The sequence below is a fragment of the Tursiops truncatus genome, chromosome 10 (assembly GCF_011762595.2).
Source record: "Tursiops truncatus isolate mTurTru1 chromosome 10, mTurTru1.mat.Y, whole genome shotgun sequence".
Lineage (NCBI taxonomy): Eukaryota > Metazoa > Chordata > Mammalia > Artiodactyla > Delphinidae > Tursiops > Tursiops truncatus.
This window is the reverse complement of record NC_047043.1, coordinates 74589205-74606110: the sequence shown is the minus strand read 5'-3', so window position 1 is coordinate 74606110 and position 16906 is coordinate 74589205. Positions and strand designations below refer to the sequence as shown.

The 16906-nt window shown below is 40.5% G+C and overlaps 1 protein-coding gene across 18 annotated transcripts in view; it reads left to right on the top strand.

Annotated features, from left to right (window-relative positions):
* Positions 1-1848: 1848 nt before the first annotated feature.
* Positions 1849-16906, top strand: part of FHIT (fragile histidine triad diadenosine triphosphatase) — a 1451419-nt gene continuing 1436361 nt past the window's right edge. For 12 of the 18 annotated variants that reach the window (XM_033865221.2, XM_073811312.1, XM_073811320.1 and 9 more), the window contains exon 1: positions 1852-1994. The gene's annotated coding sequence lies outside the window, so the exon portion shown is untranslated. Of the gene's footprint in view, positions 1995-2748; positions 2849-16906 lie in introns of those variants that run through there. The other 6 variants (XM_073811318.1, XM_073811317.1, XM_073811314.1 and 3 more) reach the window with 3 other exon arrangements.

Below are 16906 nucleotides of genomic sequence, written 5' to 3'. Positions count from 1 at the left end.
TGTCTGTGTGATGATCTGGAAACTGACCATAATCCACTGTGACATTCTCTGAGTCAAGCTTCCTAAGACATCAGTGTTTCACACCAGGACATTTTGTAGGACACCTCGCTACTATCTGTGGGGTTCAAACATCAGAAAGGATGTGAGATCTAAGACTTGGTGTAATCACCTGCATGTAATGAAGCAGGCCAAAGAAAAAAGTGAGAGAAAAAAAAAAGAAGGGGCTTCCCTGGTGGCGCAGTGGTTGAGAGTCCGCCTGCCGATGCAGGGGACACGTGTTTGTGCCCCGGTCCGGGAAGATCCCACATGCCGCGTAGCCGCTTGTTCCGTGAGCCATGGCTGCTGAGCCTGCGCGTCCGGAGCCTGTGCTCCGCAATGGGAGAGGCCACAACAGTGAGAGGACCGCGTACCACAAAAAAAAAAAAAAAGAAAAAAAAGAAAATGGTGTCAGGGAAAGTAGGGACCTATCTAAGTGTTTGTCCAAGTGTAATTGCTCTTTGTTTCTCCCTTTTAAATGTAAAAGATGACTGGCAAATGTCTCTTTTTCCTTGGCACTAGGATTGGGAGGAAAGAAAAGGGAAGGAGGCAATCTTGAAGAAGAGAGGTAGCTATAAGAAGCAGCATGGTGTAGTAACAAGAGTCTGAAGACCAGGATTCTAGTCCCTGTTTATGAGCTGTATGTCTTTGTGAAATTATTTAGCTGTTCTGCAATTTTCAGTTGCATTTATTGCAAAATTATGTTTGCTTCTCATCCTCCCCTAGACCAGGAGCATCTTGAGGTTAGGAACTGAGAATGATTCAACTTCTCCAGCACCTATATGGCACTGGGCAGAATATACTGAATGATCTTGAATTTAAAAAGGGAGCAAGCACAAGGGCCCCACGGTGGTCAGACATGAACTGAATTGATCTGCACCAAAGAAAGGGAGAATAGAGAATAATTCATTTAATTACTTGAAATACATTTACTGAGTGTCTATTATATACATATATATATATATATACACTATATGTAATACATATAGTATGGGTGTATATATATACTATATAAAATATTATAATAGAAATTTTATAGTATATAAATATATGGATTATATATAAGTTTAAATTAAAATTTATAATATAAAATATTATACTATATATATTATAGATACTATTTATACTTTTAGGTGCTAGAAACACTGCAGTGACCAGAAAAAAACCCCCATATCTATAACAGATCTTTCATTCTAAGGGGCAAGATGATAAAAAAGATAAATTATATACAATGCTTGGTTAAGGACAAGAGCTAAGGAGAAAAATAACACAAAAAAAGAAGAAAGGAATGGACAGGGGAGTCTGTGGTTCAGTTTTGGTTAGGATGTCCGGGAAGGCGGAGTGCAGTCATACACCGGTTCAATTAAGGCCTGCGAGCCCGCGTGCTGAGAGAAACAAAAGAAAGGAAGGCTTTAGGAATCAAAAAAGATCCAAAGTGAGGAAACGAAGCGAAAGGAAATTCAGACAGTGAGGAGCAGTGAGGGGTGGGTAAGTTGAGCGCGTGTGGGAGGAAAGAAGGAAGCAAAAATGCAGCACAGCCTAAACAATCATGTTACTTTCTACATTTGGTAAAAAACAAAGATTGGGTGGATTATGACGAAATCCCTTTCTGAGGGAATTCTCACCTCAGCTTCTTTCCAGAGAGCGACAGTGTTTCCCGTCCCCTAAACAGGGATTTTTGTCATTATGGCTTTTGATTGGCCCGGTATAAGCACGTGCTCTGCGCCTATTGGCCCGAGCGTCTGTCCCCAGACGAGTAGCCATGTTGGGGCCCTTCCCCGCCGCGGGGCCGTCTGGGAGTTGTAGTCCTTGCTCCGCTCCGTCCAGTGGAGAGGCTTTTTGCCCTCTGCTCCTGGGTCCCTCAGGCAGCCACTCTCGTGGGCACACGCCCGGGAACTGCTTCTGCCCCGCACTCCCTCCCTCTGCCTTTCACTTCCCAGCTGCCAAGATCTTGGAAGGTAGGGGCGGGGGCAAGCCCAAGTCGAACAGTGTTTCTGTGGCGCAGATCCGGGGTTTCGCGCGCGTCTCATCATTACTCCGGTGGTCCAGTGGAGCGGGGACTGACTGGGTCCACGCAGCTCGTTGGGAGGTAGTGAGGGGTCTGTCGGGAGGACCCTCCCACCTCACCTCACCTTCTCACGGCCACTTCCTGAGCACCGGCCCTAACCCTAACCCGCCCCTCCTCCGCCGCATTTTGTAAGTGGGTAAACTGAGGCATGGGGGCATGCCAGCGGTTCCAGGGGACGCCCCAGCTCCTGGCTCTGGTGGTGTAGTTGGCATGGGCCGCTTTTGGATTTTTTTCAGTTTTACTGTCAAGTAGCAGGACTCTGTGCCCCAACAGATGTGTGTTAAACATCCAGCTCTGGGTTCCCCAGGGGGAGGGAGGAGGGTTTGAACAAGTGTCCAGGAGGAGGAGCTAGGCAGGACACGGGGAAGGCAATATTTTGGGAGAGAATTTTACATTTAGTATTTAAAAGACACAAAAAAATAATTCATTATGGTGGGAGAAATCAGTACTCTGTTGGACTTCCTTACATCTATTTTATGGCTTAATGTAGGTTTTTTTTCTTTTTTTTTTTTGCTGTACGCGGGCCTCTCACTGCCGCGGCCTCTCCCTTTGCGGAGCACAGGCTCCGGACGCGCAGGCTCAGCGGCCATGGCTCACGAGCCCAGCCGCTCTGCGGCATGCGGGATCCTCCCGGACCGGGGCACGAACCCGCGTCTCCTGCATCGGCAGGCGGACTCCCAACCACTGCGCCACCAGGGAAGCCCTAATGTAGTTTTTATATGAAAACATGCGGGGATTTTTAAGGTGTGTTCATGTGGGGGAAAAAGGCCGGTTAGTGGAACTGGAGCTGGATTTGCAGCTTCCTCTCTAGGATCAAATTCTGCCTCTGCTGTATGACCAGCCACTCAGTGCTTACCGGGGAAAAAAGAACTTAACGCTCCCTGCCTAAGTGGCCCAAGGAGCTGCCAGGAGCTGAAATCTAGATGAAGTCTTGCTTGTGAAAGTTTGCCACATTCAAACTTTTATTATTGTGCGTCTCTCAGAACTGTGCTTGGGATTGGCATAGAATACAGCCTGTGGTCATGTTAGAAAGGCTCAGATCCTTGCTGGGTCCGGGACTACCGAAACCGGCCCCGACTCGCACCTGTTAAGGTCCTGTACCTGAACTCTCTTATTTTCTGGCTCCATCTTACCGCCAGCGGCCCAGGGCAGCGGAGGCTTCTGGGAGTTGTAGTCCCGCCTCTAGTTTCCCGGAGGGTTGGTACTCCATCTCCCAGCGTGTCATTTGGCTTGGCGAGGTGTCTCCTGGGAGTTGAAGTCTCACTTCCAGCAGTTCTCTGGAGCAGCCCCTTGACTCGGAACTACAACTTCCATGTGGCCCTGCGTTCTTGGCTGCTTGCCCTGCGTCCACTAGCTGCGAGCCAGGTGTAGTGAAATATGTTTAGCAAAAATGTCTTTTTGTTGTTTTTGATTGTATACGCTCTTCCAAGTACTACGTGGGGGTTTATTGTATACGCTTTTCTAAGTATCTTAGGAATTATGCATGCTTTCAAACAGTGCTAACACTCAACAGTTTACACAGCATGTTCATACTATCTCTCGTAATAGTACTGTATCTCCCATTTGTAGATAAGAAAAAAACTTGAGAAGACGATTTGTACACGGTCACACACCTAGTAATAAAATGTAATATATCTTTTATAAATAAGTAGATATTACATTTAGTTATAGTTTAATCCTCTCAAGCGCTATATGAGAGAAATAGCCATTTTCATACGCATTTTCCATATTAGAAAACTAAGGCTAGGAAATAGGGAAGTTGAGCAACGTGTCGAAGTTAACTAAGCTAGTGAATAGAACTACCGAGATTGTAACCCAGTCTGCTTGACAGACTCTGCTTAGAAAAAGACTCTATCTTATGGAGGTGGAGGGAGCCCGAGCTTTCTGAGTACGGAATTTGGAATCTTTCCACTATACCATGTTGCCTCTGTAGTTAAACACTAAACGGTAGTGCTGCAAAAACCTTTGAGATCATTTAAATCTAAGGCAAAGATCTTGGAACAGTTCCTGGCATATAGTAGAGGTTCCACAAATGTTAGCTATATAGAGTTTTATAATACTTTTATTTTAGAGATGAGGAAACTGGTGCAGGTGGTGAAGCAGTTTGCCCAAGGTCACACAGCTGGTCTGTGTCAGGGATGAGACTAGACCCGAACGTCTTGTTTCCAAGTCCAGGGTTATTTTCATTCTACCAGCAGACAGCTAGCAGGGACACCATATGTGAAGCTGTTTAGATAATGGTTTCTCTCCTAATTTGTTCTTCCTAGGCCACAGACCAGGACCAATTGTTGTAAAGTCTCTTTTCTTATTATTGGTAACGTAATATTTCATGAATTCAACAAATGTTTTCTGAACATATAGCTCATCTCTCTTTAGGTACAGGGCCTCATGGATGAAAAGTAGCTAATGGGTTAGGGCTAGAAGGACCTTATAAATCATCTAATCTAACTTTTTAATTTAAAAAATTAGGGTATTGAGGTACAACATTCACAGCCTTCATCTCATGCCCTTGTGTCAGAAGCATACTGTTTCTGCAAGGAGGCAGGGTTCTGGAGGCCTCATAGTCCTGTATGTGACCTTTTAGGCTCATGCTTTATTTTACTTAGTATCCTTGTCCTTGCCTTATTCCTGTACATGTTTGGTGGAATGCTTTAGGAAATGTTTCTGTGTACATGCAGCTCTCTTTCTTTTAATGTACATGCAGCTTCAATATGTTCCATTTGTATTTTGGGAATTAGTCTTGTCTTGGCTCCCAATACTCTTTTCTCTTTTGTCCTGTAAGACACGAGAACAAAATCTGACATTGTGTTTGCATTCACATATGTTAAAATCTAATCCTCTAATATAGGGTAACATAAATGAACACATGAGTTGATGGAATTATATAAAACTTTTGTTTTAGAAGACACATTGGCCCTTTCAATTATGTATTCACAGATAAAGCAGATTACTCTCACCTCTTGTGTGTGAAAGATGATTTCTACATAATTAGATAATAAAGTAGCAGTTTTATAAATTACTGGCTAAACGTTCCTGAGATAGTCATTATGGGAGATGTTCTCCTGGTCACCCTCTGTCCCACCAGCACTCTCCTAAATGACAGTCTGATCAGTCAGCTTCCAGCAAAGTGCGTGACCACTAGTAGACACTGAAAAAGTATTTGTGGAATTGCATTCATAAGCACCTTTGAGCTCTATTCCCACATTTTCCCCCTGAATCTCAGTTTTCTCTTTTAATGCAGAAAGGCAGCTTTGAAATACAAGCTGTTGCTACAGCTTTTGAGGTCATCCTCTGAGGGACTGTTGCTTTGGGAATGTCCAAGTCTGTGACTTCTAAGATGAGAAAGTGATCCAAATAGCAAAACATAGAGAAGCAATAGAGAGTGGTAGTCTGAAGGCCTATGACTGAAATCCCAGCCCTGCCTCTTAGGCATGTTACTAAGCCCTTGGTTTCCTCTTCTGTAAAGCAAGGATAATAAGCATTCTACCGCATAAAGTGATGATAAAGATTAAATAAGATAGTGTGTTTAAAGCTTTGAGCATGTCAGGTGCTCAATAGCTTGCATTTAATAGATGAGTAGATCTTATTTTTGTCATTATTAATGTAAATGTGTATATGAAAATATATTTACTCGGGATTTAAACTGGAGGCAGATATCTGTTTTATAAAAGGGTCTTGTCATTTGTTTTCTTAGAGTAGCAAGCTTGGCCATCACATACAAGCTATGAAGTTAACTGCAACTCTTGATAATCCATCTTGTCAGCTCAGTGAAAGTGTCTTGTGTAGGCAGAGAGAGAGTGAAGCTTTTGGCTCTTCATTGACTGCTGAGAGGTCCCTGATCTCTGGTTTCATCTATATATTAAATCTTGGGTTGAAAAACGGTCAGTAGGGCCTTCTGTCCACTTCTGGAAAGGACTGGGCCTATCCCAGGAGCCTCAGGGTTAAAGTGAAGCAGTTGTCATCCAGCTGGTGAGTAATCCCGGGGCAGTGGCTATGTGGACACGGCAGTGCTTCTTTCTAAAGCTGACAACTTCAGTAGCCATGAGGTTACTGATAGAGAGGTGAGTTACAGAAGAGGGGTGATGCTGGGGATAGGGAAGGAGAAATGAAATGAGGATCATAGCGAGAGCAAAGAGCAGATGAACGAAGGAAACAGTTGAGGCCCTCAGTCAAGTTGTCTTAAGCATGTATTTATTGAGCACATTTATCCTGCTCCTAGCTCTGTGCCAGGCACTGCACTGTTATGCAGTGGAGATACAGCCTTGAATGTGGCTGACATGGAGGTGGTCATGGTGGTGGGTTGTGGTATATTCTAAGCAGGGAAGAACTTGAAGGAAAGAAGCAAGGAAGGTGGAGTGTGTTGGGATTTGATGAGCAGAAAAGTCTTTGTGCTTGGGGTATACAAATCACTGAATGGGGGAGGTGGGAGAGATGAGGCTGCAGAGGCAGGCATGGGTGATATTATGCAGAGTCCAGTTATCTGTATTGCAAAAGAATTTTGGACTTTATTCCAAGGGTATTTGTGAAACCATTTAAAAGTCTTAAGTGGAGAAATAAAATGATTGGATTTGTTTTTTAAAGACTTTGGATGCAGTATGGATGATGAATTTGTGAGAGGTAATAATGTGGGAAAACCAGATAGTCTTGCGTTTCTTTAACTTTAATGTGCATGTGAATCTCCCGCTGATCTTAAAATGTGGAGTTTGATTCAGCAGATCTGGAATGGGCCAGCAGATCTGGAATGGGCCAGCACCAGCAGGCTGTTGCTGCTGGTCTATGGACTATCCTTTGAGTAGCAAGTACTTAGGAGACTCTTCAGTGTTCTAGGTCAGAGATAATGGTGATTAAGAGAATGGGCTCTAGAGAGCAGAAGACCTGGATTCTAATCTTGGTTTTTCCACTTATTTGCTGTGTGACTCTGGGGAAAGTGAGGTAATCTCTTTGAGCCTCAATTTCCTTATTATCTGTGAAAGGTGGGTAATAATTTCTATTGCTTTAATCATGTTTTAAATTTTCAATGAGGCCACCCTTGGAAAGGGTTACTGTGCTTAATACAGTAACTGGCACTCAGTAAATGGTAGCTTTGATTTTACTCTTATGGTTATTAGTAAAAATCATAATATTATGCACCCTGCTCCACATTTCCTTGTTTATCACATTTTCTTGTTTATCACATTTTGAATGCTAGGTGGAATAGATTACCTTTAATTCTACTGTTTTTGCTTCTGTCTCACAGGTGAAGTGCTGAACTTTGTAAAAATTTGAACATTATGGGCAAATAGATTTCTCTCAGCAATTGAGTCTCTCAATTTGATGGAAAAAAATCTGGGATCCTGAAAGTACCATCTTATAACTGATTGCAGGAACTTGAGGCACCTTGCCTAGCCTTGTAAATTTATTTAGCCCAATTATAGTGCCTCCTTCTTTACATAATTTTAACCTGTTTGGATTGTTCTCCAACCAGTGATTCTCAACCCTTTTTGCAAGTTAGAATAACCTGGGGCTGGTCCCATCCATACAAATTAAATCAGAGTGCCGGAGGGGAGGCAGGCGTTGATAATTTCTTTTTTAAGTTTCCTGGGTTATAATGAAGTGCATCTAGGATTGAGAACCATTGATTTTAAAAACCATAACATCACAAAATAAATCAAGTACAGTCTAAGGGCCTGGGTGGGGAATGAAATATCTGGAAAGTAGCTGAAGTCTTTGGGAGTGAAAGAGATAATAAGCCTAGTCACAAATCTCTCTTGGAATCTGATGAACTAACTGTAGGCTGTGCCCTGGGTTACCTTTGAGATTACTTACTAGGACACCCCCATTCTAACCCTTTTTATCTCTAGCTGTGCTTACCCTAGTCAGGATTCTCCTTAATGTTGAGTTTCAGACTGCTTTTCTCTTTCTGGTATTTAGTTTGTTCCATTCCTCAGAGCTAAAAAAAAGTTATTAACCCATGAAAACCATGTTCAAAAGAAACTGAGTTACATGTTTTCATGAGTTGTGGCCATGTTATTGAAAAGGCTTAAACTATTGTTCAGATAAAATACAACCCATTTTTACTAGCAACATTCTTACATTCTAATTCAGTAGTTTAAAAGGAACCACTTCCAGAGATGCTGCCAATTATAAAGATGGGTTTCTTTCTGTCTTTTTTCTCTTTAAAATCACTTCCATCTACCATTTTAGGGTGGAACAGTTAAGCTAATTTGATTAAATGCCTTTAATTTTCTGGATTATCCATAATATATAGGACCCTTTTCCTTTAAAAATTTTTTCCTCCATAGAAAATGTGTATTCTTATGTTTGTATCTGAATATATATATATTTTCTTCATGAAAGTAATTTCTATTTTTTATTGAAATATAGTTGACATACACTATTATGATAGTTTCAGGTGTCCTACATAACTACTTGATATTTTCATACATTATGAAATGATCACCAAGATAAGTCGAGTAACCATCTGTCCGCATACAAAGTTATTGCAATATTATTGACCATATTCCTTATGGTGTTTATTACATCCTTGTGACTTATTTCTTATATGGCTGGAGGTTTGTACCTTTTAATCCCCTTCACCTATTTTGCTGACCCCCTCACCCATCTGCCTTCTGGCAACCACATATTTGTTCTCTGTATCTATGCGTCTGTTTTTTTGTTTTGTTTTGTTTGCTTGCTTGTTTTGTTTTTTCTATTCCACATATAAGTGAGATAATGCGGGATTTATCTTTCTCTGCCTTATTTCACTTAGCATACCTTCTAGATGCACCCATATTGTTGAAAATGGCAAGATTTCATTTTTTTATGGCTGAGTAATATTCCTGTGTGTGTGTGTGTGTGTGTGTGTGTGTGTGTGTGTATCACATCTTCTTTATCCATTCATCTATCAGTGGGCACGTAGGTTGCTTCCATATCTTGGCTACTGTAAATAATGTTGCAATGAACACTGGAGTACATATATCTTTTCAAATTTGTGTTTTTGTTTTCTTTGGGTAGATTCCCAGAAGTGAAGTTGCTGGATTGTAAGGCAGTTCTATTTTTTAATGTTTTGAGGAACCTCCATACTGTTTCCATAGTGGCTGCACCAATTTACAATACCACTGACAGTGCATGAGGGTTCCCTTTTCTCCTCATCCTCTCCAACACTTGTTATTTGATGTCTTTTTGGTGATAGCCATTCTGACAGGTGTGAGGTGGTATCTTATGTTGTTTTTATATGCATTTCCCTGATGATTAGTGATGTTGAGTGTCTTTTCATGTGTCTCTTGGCCATCTGTATGCCTTCTTTGGAAAAATGTCAATTCAGGTCCTCTGTCCATTTGTTAATGGGTTTTTTTTTTTGATGTTGAGTTGTATAAATTCTTTGTATATTTGGGACATTAACCCCATATCAGATATATTGTTTGTAAATATCTTCTCCCATTCAGTAGGCTGCCTTTTCATGTTGTTGATAGTTTCCTTCACTGTGCAAAACTTTTTAGATTGATGTAGTCCCATTTGTTTATTTTATTTTTTCTATGTTTCCCTTGCCTGAGGAGACATCTAAAAAAATATTTCTAAGACCAATGTCTAAGAGTGTACTGCCTCTGTTTTCTTCCAGGATTTTTATGGTTTCAAATCTTACATTAAAGTCTGTAATCCATTTTGAGTTTACTTTTCTATATGGTATGAGAAAGTAGTTCAGTCTGATTCTATTGCATGTAGCTGTCCAGTTTTCCCAACACCACTTGCTGAAGAGACTATCTTTTCTCCATTGTATATTCTTGCCTCCTTTGTTGTACATTAACTGACCATAAGTGTGTGGGTTTATTTCTGAGCTCTCTATTCTGTTCCATTGATCTATGTGTCTGTTTTTGTGTTACTACCATACTGTTTTGATTACTGTAGCTTTCTAGTATAGTTTGAAATCAGGGAGTGTGATTTGTTCTTCTTTCTAAAGTTCATTTTGGCTATTCAGGGTCTTTTGTATTTCCTTACATGTTTTAGAATTATTTGTTCCAGTTGATAGAGATTGCATTGAATCTGTAGATTTGCCTTGGGTAGTATGGTGATTTTAATGATATTAATTCTTCCAATCCGTAAGCATGGTATATCTTTCCGTTTGTTTGTGTCATCTTCAATTTCTTTCATCAGTGTCTTATAGTTTTCTAAGTCTTTTACTTCCTTGATTAGATTTATCCTAGGTGTTTTATTCTTTTTGATTAAATTATAAATGGGATTGATTTCTTAACTTCTCTGATACTTCACTGTTAGTGTATGGAAACACAGCAGATTTCCATGTATTAATTTTGTATCCTGCAGCTTTACCGAATTTATTTTTCAGTTCTAATAGTTTTTGGTGGGCTCTTTAGGAATATACATGCTTACCAAAAAAAAAAAAAAAAAAAAAAAAATATATATATATATATATATATATATATACACACAAACACACACACATATAATTAGGTATTATATATATTTTATATACATAAATATAATGAAATCTGCAAACAGTGACAGTTTTATTTATTGCTTTCCAATTAGATTCCATTTATTTATTTATTTATATTGTCTTATTGTTCTGGTTAGGACTTCCAATAATTTGTTGAATAAAACTGGTGAGAGTGGATATCCTTGTCATGTTCCTGATTTTACAGGAAATGCTTTCAGCTTTTCACCACTGAGTATGATGTTGGCTGTAGGTTTGTCATATATGGCTTTTATTATGTTGAGGTATGTTCCCCCATTCTCATTTTGTTGAGAATTTTGGCCATAAATGGATGTTGAATTTTGTCAAAAGCTCTTTCACAAACTTGTGATAATCATATGACTTTTATTCTTCAATTTGTTAATATGGTGTATCACATTGATTGAATTGTGGATGTTAAGCTATCCTTGCATCCCTGGGATAAATACTTCTTGATCATGGTGTATGATCCTTTTAATATATTATTGAATTTGATTTGCTAATATTTTGTTGAGAATTTTTGCATCTATTTTCATCAGTGGTATAGGCCTGTAATTTTCTTTTTTTGTGTGGTGTCTTTGATTTTGGTATCAAGGTGATGCTGGTCTTATAGAATGGGTTCGGAAGTGTTCTATCCTCTTCAATTTTGGAATAGTTTGAGCAGGTTAGGTGTTAACTCTTCTTTAAATGTTTGGTAGAATTCAACTTTGAAGCTGTCTGGTCTTGGTGTGTTCATATTTTCTATTTTTCCCTGATTTAGTCTTGGGAGATTATATTTTTCTAGGAATTTATCCACTTTTTTCTTTTTTCTTTCATTATGTGGGCCTCTCACTGTTGTGGCCTCTCCTGTTGCGGAGCACAGGCTCCAGATGCGCAGGCTCAGCGGCCATGGCTCACGGGCCCAGCCGCTCCGCGGTATGTGGGATCTTCCTGGACCAGGGCACGAACCATGTCCCCTGCATCGGCAGGCGGACTCTCAACCACTGTGCCACCAGGGAAGCCCTATCCACTTCTCATAGTTGCCCATTTTATTAGTGTATAATTGTTCATAGTAATCTCTTTTTTAAAAAAATATTTATTTATTTATTTGGCTGCATCAGGTCTTAGTTGTGGCACATGGGATCTTTGTTGCGGCATGTGAGATCTTTTGTTGCAGTGCATGGGCTCTTTGTTGCAGTGTGTGAGCTTCTCTTCAGCTGTGGCACATGGGCTCCAGGGCATGCGGGCTCAGTAGTTGCAGTGCGCAGGGTCTAGAGCGCGTGGGCTTAGTTGTCCTGTGGCATATTGGATCTTAGTTCCCTGACTAGGGATCGAACCTGCGTCCCCTGCATTGGAAGGTGGATTCTTAACCACTGGACCACCAGGGAAGTCCCCATAGCAGTCTCTTATCCTTTGTATTTCTGTGGTGTTGGCTGTACCTGAGTTTATTTATTTGAGCTTCTCTCTTTTTTTCTTGATGAGTCTGGCTAAAAGTTTATCAAGTTTGTTTACCTTTTCAAAGAATCAGCTCTCAGTTTCATTGAGCTTTTCTATTGTTGTATTTATACAGGCTCTATTTCATTTATCTTTCTCTCTGATCTTTATTATTTCTTTCCTTCTACTAACTTTGGGTTTTGTTTGTTCTTTTTCTAGTTCCTTTAAGTTAGCTTGTTTATGTGAGATTTTTCATTTAATGTTTTGACATCATATTTTACATCTTTTTGTTTTGTGTATCCCTTAACTACTTATTGTGGAAATAGATGATTTAACTACTTTTGTCTTTTAACCTTCATACTGGCTTTGTAAGTGGTCAATCTACTTACTACCTTTACTGTAATTTCACCAATGAGATTTTCCTTTTCATTATTTTCATATTTCTAGTTGTAGTCTTTTCTTTTCCGCTTAGAGAAGCTTGTTTAGTGGTGGTGAACTCTTTTAGCTTTTGCTTATCTTTAAAATTCTTTTTTTAAAATTAATTCAGGGCTTCCCTGGTGGTGCAGTGGTTGAGAATCTGCCTGCCAATGCAGGGGACACGGGTTCGAGCCCTGGTCTGGGAAGATCCCACATGCTGCGGAGGAACTGGGCCCATGAGCCACAGCTACTGAGCCTGCGCGTCTGGAGCCTGTGGTCTGCAACAAGAGAGGCCATGATAGTGAGAGGCCCGCGCAACGGGATGAAGAGTGGTCCCCGCTCGCCGCAACTAGAGAAAGCCCTCGCACAGAAACGAAGACCCAACACAGCCAAAAATAAATAAATAAATTAAAAAAAATTAATTCAGTCACTGATAAGTGTTTATTGAGTACATATTATGTGTCAGACATTGTGTTGGGTGCTTGAAATAATGGTGCTAAGCTTGGGGATAATTGCTGTAGCAGGCAAATTAGCTCCCTAGTATCTTTTTTTAAATTGAAGTATAGTTGGGAATTCCCTGGCATCCCAGTGGTTAGAGCTTAGTGCTTTCACTGCAGTGGCCTGTGTTCAATCCCTGGTCAGGGGGTACTTCCCTGGTGGTCCAGTGGTAAAGAATCTGCCTTACAATGCATGGGATTCCGGTTCAATCCCTGGTTAGGGAACTAAGATCCCACATGCTGCAGGACAACTAAGCCCAGGCGCCACAACTACTGAGCATGCATGCCTCAACTAGAGAGCCTATGTGCCGCAAACTACAGAGCCCACGTGCTTTGGAACCCACGCGCCACAACTAGAGAGAAGCTCGCGTGTGCACCTCAACAAAAGATCTCGCATGCCTCAAATGAAGATCCTGCATGCTACAACTAAGACCCAACACAGCCAAAAAAAAAAAAGAAATTGAACTATAGTTGATTTACAATTTTGTGTCAGCTTCAGCTGTACAGCAAAGTGATTGAGTTATATATATGTGTATATATATATATATATATATATATATATATACACACACACACACACACACACATACACACATATATGTATATTCAGATTCTTTTCCATTACAGGTTATTACAAGATATTGAATGTAGTTCACTGTGCTATTCAGTAGGACCTTGTTGTTTATCTGTTTTATATATAGTAGTTTGTATCTGCTAATCCCAAACTCCTAATTCATCCCTTCCTCCCACCTCTTCCCTTTGGTAAGCATAAGTTTGTTCTCTATGTCTGTGAGTCTGGCATAAGTTTGTTCTCTATGTCTGTGAGTCTGTATTTGTTCTATAAATAAGTTTATTTGTATCATTTTTTAGATTCCACATATAAGTGATATCATATGACTTACTTCACTTACTGACTGACTTCACTTAGTATGATAATCTCTAGGTCGCTCCTTGAAGAGAACCTCTACAATTGTGATTATCCTCCCATTTGTGGGTTGCCCACCCAGGAGTGTGGGTCTGGACGGGACTGCAGCTCCACCTCCACCCCTCCTACCCTCTCGTCACTCCTTCTTATATCTTTAGTTGTGGAAAATCTTTCTTGCTAGTCTTCAGGTTGTTCTCATAAGTAGTTGCTCCGTAAGTAGTTGTAATTTTGATGTGTCTGTAAGAGGAGATGAGTTCAGGTCTTCCTACTCTGCCATCTTGGCCACACCCTTGAATATTTATATTTAGAACTTTATATCCAGTTTTCAGGAGGATTCTTGGCCTGAATTTATATTACCCTATACCTCAATTTCCTTTTACAGCATTTCCTAAGCTTCTCTGCTCACTAGAAGGTCATTTCACAATGTAGTAGTTTTATTTTTCTGCTGTGTTGACTTAATAGAGAGAAAGACTGGGAAAAGTGTTTTTGCTGGCGGGTTTAATACAGTTTAAAAATTACATATTTTGGGGGAATTTGCATGTATGCCAAGGTTTTCTTGTAATGATAAATAAGTAGGCATAGAAAAAAAATTGAGAAACTGGTTAAGAGGTTCACAAAAGGCACTCATTGAGTATTCTGGAACTTAAAGACTCTTTCTGAATCTTTTTATGTGTTTATTAGTGTTCCTCATTATGGATTTACCTCTTTTTATTAACAGTCAGGTTTCCATGAAAATTCAATGTATTTTGCAGTTTCTCAGGCTCACAGCTATTGGAGCTAAAACCCATCATAGATAATGTGGAAGTATCAGTGCTTCCTTGTGAGGTTCAATGCATGCGTATTTTAGTTGAGCATGGGCTGGAGGAAAGTATGGTCTACAGTCATTTAATCACTGAAGTTTGTAGTATGTGATATGGACAAAATTTTTATTTTTTGCAGGACTTGAAGGCTCTTTTGCATGTATTCAGTTTTGAAACAATAAAAAAAAAACCTCACTGCTGTCTCCACATTTACTGCAGGACAGTACTTGCTTGGTTGTGCCAGGAGATGCCTGAGTGATACCTAGAAGCTGGAGTCTGTGTATGTGCTTGGAGCCCTGAGGACAGGCAGAGGAACCTGCTGGAATAAGGTTGTTTTTCTCAACCCTGAAGCACTGGCAGTCTCTGTCCAACCTCTCCCAGGAATGAGCCTAGTGAGGGGAGAGGTTGTGATCTGCAGGAGAGCAGGGAAAAATGCATGCGCGACAAATGTGGACGGTATGGAAGAGGTATAACAAGAAGATGGTTGGGTGGAGGGAAAGGGAAGGTTTTTGTTTTTTGTTTCAGAAATATGTATGTGAATGGTGCCCTCTGGAGTTGTGCTGGACACAGCTTACATGGCTCTGTACACAGAGAGGCCTGATTAATGGGAGGTGCCGATACCTTCGTAAGTGGTGAAGTGCTACTGGGGATACAAAGGCAACAGGTGGCCACTGCAGTTTGAAATCCCAGTTGCTGGGTTCTGCCAGCTGAGGGGGTAAAAGCAAGGACAGGAAGCTTTAGCAGCCAGTGGCCACAGATAAATCTACAGCTGAGGACCTCTCTTGGCCCCTCTATGCAGGACAGAAAGCTTCCTCTAGTCTCTTGAAACTCCACAAGGCAACAGACCAACGTCTCCCTGGCCCAGAAGAATTAGCTGCATTTGGCTTCCTAGTGCAGATGAAACAGCTGGGTCCAACTCTTATGGGTCAGGGCCTGGCTGGAATTATATGCAAGGGTGGTTTGACCAGAAGCTTCTGCATTTCTGGCTGGCTCCCAGGTGATGCAGATGTGGAAGATGGGTCACACTTGGAATAGCAAGGTTCTAGTTCTTTGTGGCTTCTACTATGTTGCCATTTTTTTTTAAATTGAAATATAGTTGATTTACAATGTTGTGTTAGTTTCTGCTATACAGCAGAGTGATTCAGTTATACATATATATACATTCTTTTTTTAATATTATTTTCCATTACGGTTTATCACAGAATACTGAATATAGTTTTCCCTGTGCTATACAGTAGGACTTTGTTGTTTATCCATTCTCTATATAATAGTTTGCATCTGCTCACCCCAAACTCCTACTCCATCCCTCTCCCATCCCATTTCCCCCTTGGCAACCACAAGTCTGTTCTCTGTGTCTGTGAGTCTGTTTCTATTTCATAGAATTTCATTTGTGTCATATTTTAGATTCCACATATGAGTGATATCATATGGTATTTGTCTTTCTCTTTCTGGTTTACTTCACTTAGTATGATAATCTCTGGTTCCATCCATATTGCTGCAAGTGGCATTATTTCATTCTTTCTTATGGCTGAGTAATATTCTATTGTATATATGTGTCATACCTTCTTTAACCATTTATCTGTCAGTGGACATTTAGGTTGTTTGCATGTCCTGGCTATTGTGAATAGTGCTGCTATGAATATAGAGGTGCTTGTATCTTTTTGAATTATATGTTTGTCCAGGTATATGCCCAGGATTGGGATTGCTGGATCATATGGTGACTATTTTTAGTTTTTTAAGGAACCTCCATACTGTTCTCCATAGTGGCTGCACCAACTTAACCTTCTCATCAACAGTGTAGGAGGGTTCCCTTTTCTCTACACCCTCTCTAGCGTTTGTTTGTAGACTTTTTGATGATGGCCATTCTGACTGATGTGAGGTGATACCTCATTATAGTTTTGATTTGCATTTCTCTAACATTGATAATTAGCAGTGTGGAGCATCTTTTCATGTACCTGTTGGCCATCTGTATTGTCTTCTTTGGAGAAATATCCTCATACTTTTTTATAGCTTTTACTTCATCTCTATTTTTTGATCAATGCCTCTCTTCCCTCTCAACTGTAAGCTCTGTGAAGGCAGGAATAGTGGTGATTTTGCTCATGCTGTCTCCCGAGCATGTGGTCCCTGTGTGGGGTAAGTGGTCCATGTCAGATCCCTTACTTAGAATTCGGTGTTGCACTTTGCACAACACCATGCACTTTACCACACTACTTCTAGGCCACCCTCTATTACTTCTTTGGTTAGCTGACTCCTGGTTGCATGGGGAGTATAGGTAAGTGAAACCTACAGAAGATCGCAGACCTC